This window comes from Bombyx mori, chromosome 28, assembly GCF_030269925.1.
Source record: "Bombyx mori chromosome 28, ASM3026992v2".
In the NCBI taxonomy this organism is placed as follows: Eukaryota; Metazoa; Arthropoda; class Insecta; order Lepidoptera; family Bombycidae; genus Bombyx; species Bombyx mori.
In genome coordinates, this window is record NC_085134.1 from 9,244,566 (window position 1) to 9,257,304 (window position 12,739).

The 12,739-nt window shown below is 41.0% G+C and overlaps 1 protein-coding gene across 1 annotated transcript in view; it reads left to right on the forward strand.

Moving 5' to 3' along the window:
* Positions 1-12,739, forward strand: part of glv4-like (gloverin 4-like) — a 223,310-nt gene that overhangs the window by 105,439 nt on the left and 105,132 nt on the right. The gene's annotated exons all lie outside the window — the stretch shown is intronic.

Consider the following 12,739-nt stretch of genomic DNA (forward strand, 5'->3'; position numbering starts at 1 on the left):
CAGCTTTATAGGCACGATAATTGAGTTTCATCTCCAGTGTAGTCGTAACTGTAAATAACAGACATAATTTACCCAGTTTTAATCGAGTTAATTATTGTACGTTAACGCATACTGGACATCTGTTCATTTAATTATGCTATCCGTGTCTTATGTTCTACCATCATATAATTGTGCTGAAATACCTATAATATTGACTTCCACGGTGAAGGAATAACATCGAGCAATAAAAATCAAACCCGCAAAATTTTAATTTGCGTAATTACTGGTGGTAGGACCTCTTGTGAGTCCGCACGGGTAGGTACGACCGCCCCGCTTATTTCTGCCGTGAAGCAGTAATGCGTTTCGATTTGAAGGGTGGGGCAGCCGTTGTGACTATACGGAGACCTTAGAAGTATATCTCAAGGTGTGTGGCGCATTTACGTTGTAGATGTCTATGGGCTCCAGTAACCACTTAAAACCAGGTGTGCTGTGAGCTCGTCCACACATCTAAGCAATAAAAAAAAAATAAAAAAAACTTTGTACTATTATTACCGCCGACAGTCAGTTAACTTGGACAAAGTGATTGTGACGGGCAAAGTAGAAGGAAAGAGACCCCGCGGCCGATTACCTAGCCGTTGGTGTGACCAAGTAACCGCTCTAACTGGGTTGCCAGGCGCAACCGCCATTCGAGAAGCTGAGGACGAGATGGAAACAGCTCACGAGACAGGCCACGGTCAAGTTTCAGGGACACGACCTCCAAAATGAAGAAAGCGACGAAGAAGAAGTAGAACTATTATTACCATAAAAAACCGCTAGATTAAATCGTAAAACTCTCGAAAATCGAAGAAAATGCTATAGTTTTCATAATATTCTAATGGAATTCAATGTCTTTACCACTATACTAGGTATTTTATTAAATCGGTAACCAGAACTCGTCGTAAATAAAGTTAAAATAAAAATAAAAAATACTTTAAATTCTCGAACGTCACTTGAAATGATATTAACAGTGATGATATAATCTTTTGATCGATAATCCGCTTCACGCTTAAGGGTGGATATTCACGAATTCACGACTCAAACGAATATGGCAAAATCGCAACGTCTCTAACGTCACGAAAATGAGACTCGACCGAACCTTAGTTTACTCAATCTTTCTTTACGGGGCAGATTCCTGGGCAATAGGGCATCCGAGCGCAAGAAAATAAACGCATTTGAAATGTGGTGCTGGAGACGAATGCTCCGAATTCCGTGAACGATCAAGAGGACAAATAAATCTATCCTGGATCAGCTTCGCATCCGAGTCAGGCTCTCAACAATCTGTTACCAGAGGATCCTCAGCTACTTCGGTCACATTGCCCGCCGACAATCAGTTAACTTGGACAAAGTGATTGTGACGGGCAAAGTAGAAGGAAAGAGACCCCGCGGCCGATTACCTAGTCGTTGGTGTGATCAAGTAACCGCTCTAACTGGGTTGCCAGTCGCAACCGCCATTCGCGAAGCTGAGGACCGGACGAGATGGAAACAGCTCACGAGACAGGTCACGGTCAAGTTTCAGGGACACGACCTTCAGCAATGAAGAAAGCGACGAAGAAGAAAATTTCATCTATGACTATAAGGGTGGAAGAACCGTGCACTTTCGTTTGATGAAGGAAAAGATTGATTTTCGTAAGTACACTAGATGGGTAAACGAGCTGGCGGGCTATGTAGTGTGAAGCGGTAACTTTGGCGGATGTACATCACCATCAGACTGCCATTTACCTTTAGAAAAGAAGCTGAAGTCTCACATATATATTATTGCTTATATGTGTGGACGAGCTCACAGCCCACCTGGTGTTAAGTGGTTACTGGAGCCCATAGACATCTACAACGCAAATGCGCCACCCACCTTGAGATATAAGTTCTAAGGTCTCAGTATAGTTACAACGGCTGCCCTACTCTTCAGACCGAAACGCATTACTGCTTCACGGCAGAAGTAGGCAGGATGTCCTACTGTTCAGGTTCTACTGTTATTTTGTTAGAGGATTGAAATAAATAAACCGTGTCTCAGGATTAGTGGCGACATTCCCATGGTCTTAATAACTTTTTTTTTTATTGCCTTTGTAGGCAGACGAGCATACGGCCCACCTGATGGTGAGTGGTTACAGTCACCCATGGACTTCAGCAATGCCAGGGGCAGAGGCAAGCCGCTGCCTACCGCTTAATACTCTCCACAAGCCTCGTTTGAAGAAGGACATGTCATAGCGCTCGCGAAACACCGTGGGGGGAGCTCATTCCATAGCCGGATGGTACTTGGCAAAAAAGACCTCTGGAAACGCACTGTGGATGACCGCAGTGGCTCCAGGTAGTATGGATGAACTCTACTCCGGTGGCGGGCGGTGCGAAACTTTAACTATACTTACTTATAATGACGTTAACTTCATTCAGATCTACGCAATTAAAATGATAAGAGATAGCTAAGTGCACGCATACATATTTAGTTTCGTTATGAATGAGAATCTTTAACGTAAAGACGGAGATTAATACAAACTAAGACGAGACTAGACGCCACCGTGTATGAATAATTCAAACGCTTCAACAGATAATCTATGTACTTGGTATTAATTTCACTTAACAAGACTCATCTGACAATGAATGTACTTATGTGGTATTAATATTGAATGCGTATGTAGTACTCCTGATGAGATAGGAATTGCCGTACGCACATAAAGGATTAGTTGGTAGTTTTTCGTGGTGATCCTTTGATCTACTTTTACGACGGCATCTTCTCCTACTGGTATAGAGTTCATCTGTACTCTTTGGAACCAGTGAATTCATCCACAGTGCGATTCTAATAGCCTTTCCTACCACGTTCCATTCAACTCTGGAATTAAACTTTTATGATATACCCACAAAGGCAATAAAAAAGTACATTTTTTTTTAAAAGCCGTATAGGCAGACGAACATACGGCCCACCTGATGGTGAGTGGTTACCGTCGCTCATCGACGTCAGCAATGCCAGGGGCAGAGCCAAGCCGCTGCCTACCGCTTAATACTCTCCACAAGCCCCGTTTGAAGAAGGACGCCATAGCCGGATGGTACGTGGCAAAAAAGATCTCTGGAAACGCACCGCAGTGGCTCCAGGTAGTATGGATGAACTCTACTCCGGTTGCGGGCGGTGCGATGGTAAAAGCGAGATGTCGGTATCATCTCAAACAATTCCTCAGAGCACTCACACACTTTACCAGCATTTTAGAATGGGTAAAACAATACCTCTATTTTAAGTTAATTATTCATTAATTTCTTAGATGTGTGGATGAGTCCACGGCTCACCCGATTTTACGTGGTTACGGGAGCCTATAGGCAAAGTTAATACCAACACCCACCTTGAAACACGAGTGATAAGGTCTCAGTTTTTACAGGGCAACGGCTAAGTCCCACCCTTCAAACCGAAACACATTATTGCCTCACAGCAGAAATAGGCAGGGCGATAGTACCTACCCGTGCGGACTCACAAGACGTCCTACCATCAGTAATTACGAAAATTATAATATTGCACAAATCATTTTTATTACACGATCTTATCCTTCAGCGTGAAAGTCAATCGTGAACATGTGCCGGGTACCTTTCTGTTACCCTTACAATAAGTTCCCGAGTTCAACTATCTTAACTTTAGCAATAATTAAAGATTCTTTGACCACAATGATGCAGCGACTTTCGCAGAAGCTGTATACTAAAATCGATATGGCCTCCACCAAAAACAACACTTTGGTAGACAGCGGCTTGACTCTGCCCCTGGCTTTGCTGAAGTCCATGGGCCACAGTAACCACTCACCATCAGGTGGGCCTTATGCTCGTCTGCCTACAAAGGCAATAAATAAAAGATGAAAAACTTAACTATTGGTCGTAAATTGTAAACTCGATCCAGATTAAAATTTCAGGGTCCCATACAAGTTTTCGATCTGATAGCTTATCTATAAACAGTGTTGTATCATACGTGGCCATACAAAATGGTCGCGACCCGAAAGTTTGATAATTCCGACCGCAACGTTGATATTTCGGGAATAAATAGTACTAGTTCCGTTTACGGTCTAATTATTTCGGGATTATTCTGGACGGTAACATGTATTGAAAAGCTTAGAAACCGTTCGATATCACGATGTCATCTTTTTTAATTGCAATTTTTTTCGTCTTATGTAGTTTGATTTACAAACTGTATAACATGGGAGTGCCAGACAGACTCGTGCTCATCATACGAGACTTCTTGTCGAACCGTTCGTTTCGATATCGAGTAGAGGGAACTCGTTCTCGTCCCCGTCAACTGACCGCCGGAGTCCCGCAAGGCTCCGCACTCTCCCCGTTATTATTTAGTTTGTATATCAATGATGGGGCAGCCGTTGTAACTATACTTGAGACCTTAGAACTTATATCTCAAGGTGGGTGGCGCATTTACGTTGTGGATGTCTATGGGCTCCAGTAACCACTTAACACCAGGTGGGCTGTGAGCTCGTACACCCAACTAAGCAATAAAAAAAAAATGATTCCTTCACGGCAGAAATAGGGTCATGTGAAATCACGATACTAAAGATAAACGCTTAACCTCGAGTGATCCAAAATCGGTAAATTAATTGCGAATCAAATAACACTTTACGTTTTATATTAATGAGTACAGATATTTTCTCAAAACAAAGACAAACAAAAGAAAAGATCTCTTCCAAAATCTTCTAGAGTCGAGACGTTTGTCGCTCGAGTTGATGTTGACATTGACTTTCAACTTTACATTGTTTGGTCCAAGTTAACAGGAAAAACGCTTTTAATATTAATAAAAATATTATGTAATGTGAATGATATTTTTGTAATGTTTGTTTATTGATTCGGTAATAAAGAAAAAAAGCAGCTAAAATAAAATTGAGAAGGGAGTGGAACTAGGAACTTTACGTTTTTGATCTCTAACGTGACTATTCAAAGGCTGTCTTCGTCTCGTGGGCCCGTTAAAGTGCGAATAAAGAAGCGAATTTTGATGACTTTTACAGGGTATGACATTTTGCACAATCTCTCCCAAAAGTCTGCCCCATATAGAACTCATTAACCGCGTGCGGAATAGACAAACAGATTATACAAAAAAAAATTCACATGATTTGTTTAATGTCGACGTGCTTGGAAAAGGTTGTATTCTTTGAGATTAATGCAGAAAAAAATAAAAGTTAAGTGAGTGGAACGTTTAAAAACATTTTGAAATGTATCGTTATAATCATGTTATTTAAAATAATTATATTATCTAATATAATTAACTAAATAAGTTATAAATCGCTAAATCTTTAGTATTGCGCCAATTATAAAGGCGTGGTCGTTTAAATTTACTTTCATCGCAGATGGGGCAAAAGTGGAAAATTTATTAAATACTTAATTTTGAGGAGCAGAGGCCCTTGCTTGTTTTAAATGCTATGACGTCATCAGCCACATCAATTCTGACGTCGCAGTTAAGTAGAAACGGAGAAAACTTAAATGACGAGTTATCACAGCTCATATATATACATTTATGTATGTTTGTATTCTGGCTAGTTCTGTCACGTAAAAATCCTGCATTCGGTTTTGAAGCTGGGACTATCTCATATAAGGATCGACCTTATGTCTCAAGGTGGCGATACTCACTTTGGGTTGGGTAGATACTACTTCAGACTAAGTTTAAAAGAATGATACATTTAGTATAGTATAAGTTGCTGGAAAGTTTTGGTGGAAAAGATTACTACCTATATTGGTACTCACGGGGTTCAGCCTAAAAGACTGCTAACTAAAGCAGTGCTTCGCTGAATCTATAACATCATCTAAATCACGACCCACTGAGAAGATCCGGCGAGAAACTCAGTGGATTGTATCTGTGGGTTAAGTTGCACGTCGAACTCTTGAAAGAGAACGAGATTGGTGATCGATCGAATAACTAAAAGCACAGAGAGTATGTCGAGAGGATCCAAAATGAAGTGCTTATGGCGACGGTGGCTGTGTTACCTGATCGCCTAAGCAGGCTATTAGAGGCGGTCAGGCTGCTAAGAGGGTTATCATGTCGTGCCGCATTCTCGAAGCATAGTTCTATCGGTAAAGTGTATTCCTGTATTAATGGGTCCTTGGGCGCTGGCTTAGGTAGATACAAAATATTCTACACATTTATTAGGATAGGAAAGCTGTTGTATTATGCAATTGAGATGCGGCATTCACGTTGCTATGTCTATGACCCCGATATCAACTTAACATCAGGCCAAAACACATCTGCTTTACACGTCCTTGTAACAAAACAGAACTTTGAAATGGAACGAAATGAAGTCGTCGTGGCCTAAAGGATAAGACGCCCGGTGTTTTCTTGTTGAGCGATGCACCAGTGTTCGAATCCCAGGCGGGTAGGTACCAATTTTTCTAATGAAATACGTACTCAACCAATGTTCACGATTGACTTGCACGGTGAAGGAATAACATCGTGTAATAAAAATCAAACCCGCAAAATTATAATTTGCGTAATTACTGGTGGTAGGACCTCTTGTGAGTCCGCGCGGGTAGGTACAACCGCCCTGCCTATTTCTGCCGTGAAGCAGTAATGCGTTTCGTTTTGAAGGGTAGGGCAGCTGTTGTAAGTATACTGAGAGATCTTAGAACTTATATCTCAAGGTGGGTGGCGCATTTACGTTGTAGATGTCTATAGGCTCCAGTAACCACTTAACACCACGTGTTCTGTGAACTCGATTACCCATATAAGCAATAAAAAAAAACTTTGCAAATCCCTGCAAAGGTTTCCAAAAACAACTTTAATAAGCCCATGGCCACTATCATTCTGTACGTAAACAGACATTACACTTCGTTACTAAGGCACAACTTTCGTCCACGCTTCATGAATTCTCTGCCAGATTGTCGCATGCATTTTTAAGTTAAACAAAAAATTTTACGAGCGTCTACTTCGACAATTTTTGGCAAAGTTTATTCATTAGCGGCACGACAGATGGCGCTTTAGGGGAAGGTACCGCCTTAAGTAGCCGTTTCGTTGGTACACGAGATGACTAACCCGTTTTTTTTTTTTTCAGGGAAAGTTTTTAATTATTTTGTCCCTTAGTTAGAGAGAATGTCAAACCTAGTACGTAAAAACTTTTAGTAACACTCAACGTTTGCTTTGGAGGTTATTTTCGGGGTTTCCTAGACAAATGGCAAACGACTGAACCCCTTTAATTTGATGTTCGTATTAGGCATTCCGTATGTTGATGCTCTGTGTGCTTAGTGCGAGCTTTTTAACGTTATCGATAGCGTAAAATCCGGAACGGAGAAATTCGACGGAGAACCAAAGTCGACGACATAGCTCTCAAAGTTAGCAGGCTGAAGTGGCAATGGGCCGGTCACATCTGTCGAGCCAGCTACGCCAGGTGGGGGAGGAAAGTCCTCGAATGGAGGCCACGGATGGGTACAAGGAGCGTGGGGCGTCCTCCGACCAGGTGGACTGACGACTTAGACCGCATTATGTGGAAGGCATTGGGGAAGGCCTATGTCCAGCAGTGGGCAGATAAAGGCTGATGATGATGATGATAGCGTAAAAGTTAACCCAATTTTGTATGCAGTTAGAACAATGCCCCTGACGGAAAACGTAGGCAAACGATCCCATTCCATACAAATATGAGCTAACTTTTACGCTATCGAGAACGTTTATTAACTCGCACTTAGCACACTGAACTTACGTCTATATATTTATAACGATATACACGTAGAATACTTGAGAATTAATAAACAAAAGGCTTAATTGCGTTTCATGTTATATAATAAGGAAACAACATTTAAAGACCTTAATCTCTTTTAAAATTAATATTAAAAATTAAACAGTATTGTGAGAGCGGTAAGAGTAACGCCATCTATCGCCGAATAGCCGAACGAATAGCGAAAGATCTAGTAGCATCTAGAGCGTTCGAGAAGTACAACGCCGTCTATTGTTTTGTTTCATCAGTCGAATTCGTTAAGACGTTCGCAAGTAATGCTTCGTCTTACATGTGACGATTAGATATACAAATCGGATGTTATTTAAATCTTGGTACCATCGGAACTATTGGCGGTGACTCGAATCAATCGAAAAGTATCTCGACTTTTGAGATGATCGTCATCATTAGCCTGTATCTCTCCACTGCTGGATATAGGCCTCTCCCATAGTCCGCCACAATGAACGGACCTCTGCCTTCCTTCCTTCCTTCATCCAATCTTCTCTAGTATATCGCCGCAAGTCATCAGCCCATCGGAGCAGGGGGACGCCCAACGCAACGCTTACCGGGACGTGGTCTCCAGTCCAGAACGCGTCTGCTCCATCAACCATCGGTTCGGCGACACGTATATCCGGCCCATTGCCATTTCAGCTTACTAATCTTTAGGGCTGTGTCGGTCACTTTGGTTCTTCGACGGATTTCCTCATTTCCGACTCGATCCATCAAAGAAACTCCGCGCATACCCCTTTCCATAGCATCCTGAGTGACTTTGAACTTAAGGACCAGACCTATAGAGATGATCGTGAACGTGATAAAATACCCAGAACCGCAAATTTCTAAATGTAAGCTCATCTCTATTGAAACATTTAATCAGTCATTATTCCGAACTCACATTGGATGTTAAATGTAATGTTTATGACAATTTAAAAACTGCCCAGTCTATACGACTTTGAGTGTAGACCCAAAACGCGACTGTTCGATTTCAAAGACTGTTATCAAAATCGAAATTTCGTTTACAAGCGTAACAATTTGTAACAAATAACAAACTTGATTCAGAAAGTTGTGTTTGTTTTGGGAGAAATGTTACAATTGCTCGCTTCGTTTTATCTGAAGCAATATTTCAGACAATCGACTCGGAAATAATGTTTCGAACATTGCAATACTCTGAAGTGGTATTTTGAATGTTATGAATTAAATTATTACTGGATTTGCTGTCATGTTGTCTGGTATTTAAGATGACATATTAATAGGTTTGAAGTACTTGAAATGGGAGTTCAACATACAAAGGTGTAACAACGGCTACCCCACCCTTCAAATCGAAACGCATTACAGCTTCACGGCAGAAATAGGCAGACCGATGGTACCTACCCGTGCGGACTCACAAGAGGACCAACCACCAGTTCAAAGGATACACTTAAGATACAGTAGGATACACTTAGCAGCAGATGGGTCGTTAGGTCGTTCAACCCTCAACGCTCCTCAAATGCACCACTTAGATTAGTAGTATAAAGATAAGTATGTATACTTAGTCTGGCCATAAATACTGTTACAATTAAAAATAAAAATAAATCTATTGCAAATAACATTTATTACTTTTACATACAAAAGCATGGCGCGATAAGGATATCTTTGCGCGTCATAATATAATTGAATTTGGACTTCGTCTCAAAGAAGTGGGCGGCATTTGTTGTCTACCAGCCCGGTTACCACTTTAAGGTCTCCATTGTCTTGGTAAGTTTACTAATGAAAATCCCAAACACGATTGCTTGGCGACTGAAATAGACGAAGTAGTAGAATTGAAATTTATTCCTCGATAATACGATATTTTTTTTCCATTGCTTGGGTGGATGAGGTCGCGGTCGTCACGTGATATTAAGTGGTTACCGGAGCCGATAGACATATACAACGTAAATACCTTGAGATATGGATTCTAAGGTCTCAGTTTTTACAGTACAACGGCTGCCCCCCCCCCCCCCCCCCCTACCCTTCAAACCGAAACGCATTACAGCTTCACGGCAGAAATAGGCAGGGTGGTGCTACCTACCCGTGCGGACCCACAAGGCTTGCTACCACCAGTTCCTTATCCACATCTTCCTTATTGAGGAAGTTCGTGACTTGTGCCATTGGACCTATCTGCTTCTGCTTGGAGAATAGAGTACAAGGCGGCTACTGGTCCCCATAGATATTAAAAGATATTAAAATACCATCACCTACTTGGTCAAAATCTCACTCATTAATAATGTAATCTTCAGATAGTTTTCACAGCGACATCGTCACGAAATAATTAGGATAGTGCCGTTTCAAGCCATTGTTATGCGCAGATGTTATACAATAGAACCGCACGAACAAAAACATTTAATGAACGAAATTCTAAAAGAATGGCAGTCCAATACAAAACAAACAAGCTCACTGTTTACTTTAAATACATATTTATTTTGTTACTGTAATGCCGTGTTGTCATGTAGAATAAAGTAAAAACATCACACTCATTCCATAAACATAGTGTGTTTTCTCTGTAAATTTAAGCAAGAATTTTCGGGCCAGCGAAAAGACCTTGTCTTCATCTTACCTTACACAGTATCTTCTCGTGTATAACTTTTTGTGTATAACTTCAAAACATTGATTTATTGTATGGGAAGGTGCTTATCGAAGCACAAGAGTAGGCGTGTTAATAGAGAACTGATATTCGCACCGCATTTGATATTTCCCAAAAAATGGTGGTAGGACCTCTTGTGAGTCCGCACGGGTAGGTACCACCACCCCGCCTATTTCTGCCGTGAAGCAGTAATGCGTTTCGGTTTGAAGGATTTGCAGCCGTTGTAACTATACTGAGACCTTAGAACTTATATCTCAAGGTGGGTGGCGCATTTACATTTAGATGTCTATGGGCTCCAGTAACCACTTAACACCAGGTGGGCTGTGAGCTCGTCCACCCATCTAAGCAATAAAAAAAAAAACTGCCCAGTGTACACGAAATCGAAACATCGACTAAGTCGGTGTTCGAATCCATCAGACAGGTGCCAACTTTTTTTACGAAAATACTCGTGCTCATTTTGGGAGGTTTAACGATGGAGCAAAGATCTTCCACCGAGCAGGTGATATTGCTCGAATTCAACAGTCCGAATGTTGTTGGAACTTGTACATATGTGGCGGGTAGCCATCATACAACGCAAGATATTTGACAGATGCCTGAATCTCGCTTACGACATTTTCAAGATAAAGCGCATATATACAAGTTCCGAACAACAACATTCGGACCGTCGGTCTACCGAGCAATATCACCCGCTCGGTGGAAGATCTTCCCTTTGTCGTATATTCCTACATATATGCAAGTTTATCTTAAAAATGTTCTCAGCGAGATTCGGGCATCTGTCAAATATCTTGTGTTCTATGACGGCTGCCCGCCACACTTACAAAAACTTCCACGATAAATAATTAGCATCGTGTTAAAAAAAGTAAAACTTATAAAAAAATTAACTTAACTATTGAAATAAATACCAGGTCACACGTATGTACGTACATATGTATATCCAATAAATATTATATATAACTATATAACGTTGATAGGCAGGTGATTCTACTAGTCTTAATTTATTTGTCCAAAGACACATAAAACCAGTCGTCACATAACCTACTACTGTAATAAAAAGCTAGGTTCTTTGGCAGTGCAAAAACCGCAGAAGTTTCAAAACGTGGGTAGTCAATGACAAATAGAATGGATGGCAAGTATCATTACTTCCATATATTACATCCATATGACCCTTGGCTCACAGTATGCGCATTTTAATAGATCGGTTTATATTAGAATTGTGGCAGTAAAATATTAGTTAATCGTAGAGAAAACTTGGTCTCTACTACGATAGGCGCTCACGCGTCTGAGATGTTAAACTTTTTTGCTTTCGGCGTTATGTGTAGGAGGAAATTTTGTTAGGACGGAAAATGGTGAGCAATTTCGTTTCGCTGTAATGAATGTTATATTTTATAACAATATTCGTCCTGCATATTTCGGTCGCAAAGCAGTGATGCGATCCGGTATGATAATTGGGACACGCGGAATACAATTTATTAAACTTTTGTAGGCAGCGTCTTGCCTCTGCCCCTGGCATTTTTTAAATTTTTTATTACTTAGATGGGTGGAAGAGCTCACAGCCCACCTGGTGCTAAGTGGTTACTGGAGCCCATGGACATCTACAACGTAAATGCGCCACCTAACTTGAGATATAAGCTCTTAGGTCTCAAGTATAGTTACAACGGCTACCCTACCCTTCAAATCGAAACGCATTACAGCTTCACGACAGAAATAGGCAGGGCGATGGTACCTACCCGCGCGGGCTCACTTATGATCCAGTAGGATACACTTAGCACCAGATTGGTCGTTAGGTCGTTCAACCCTCAACGCATCTCAAATGCACCACATTCCTCTTTAAATTGCAGTGGGACGCGATTAGTAGTATAAAGATAAGTATGTATACTTAGTCTGGCCATAAATACTGTTACAATGAAAAATAAAAAAATCTATTGTAAATAACATTAATTACTTTTACAGTGTGTTAGTTTAATACATAAATATAAAACAATTTAAAGTATAAAAAGCTTATTCGAAGTGGTCTCCATTGGCTGCAATACAGTCCTTTAAACGTTGAGGCCAGTTATCAATAGAAGCACGCACTCTTTCCATGGGAAAATTTTTCACTGCTCATCGTACGGATTGTTTTAGGGACTCCAAATTATCATGGCGTTTAGAGCAAGCCGTACTCTCTAAAACTGACCATAAATCATAATCCAGCGGATTAAGATCGGGACTAGACGACGGTCAGTCTTCAGCTCTGATGAAGTCCGAAACGTTCGGTTCCAACCAAGACTGCGTAGACCGAGCATTATGACCTGGCGCCGAGTCTTGCTGGAAGGACCATTCTTGATTATTGAACATGGTGTTGTTAAGGGGCTTCACTATCTTCTCAAGAATGGTATCTTGATACACTTGTGCCGATGTTTTGATACCTTTTTCACAAAAGTATGGCCCAGTCACTCTTCATAGCTAATACCCCACCAACCCATCACTG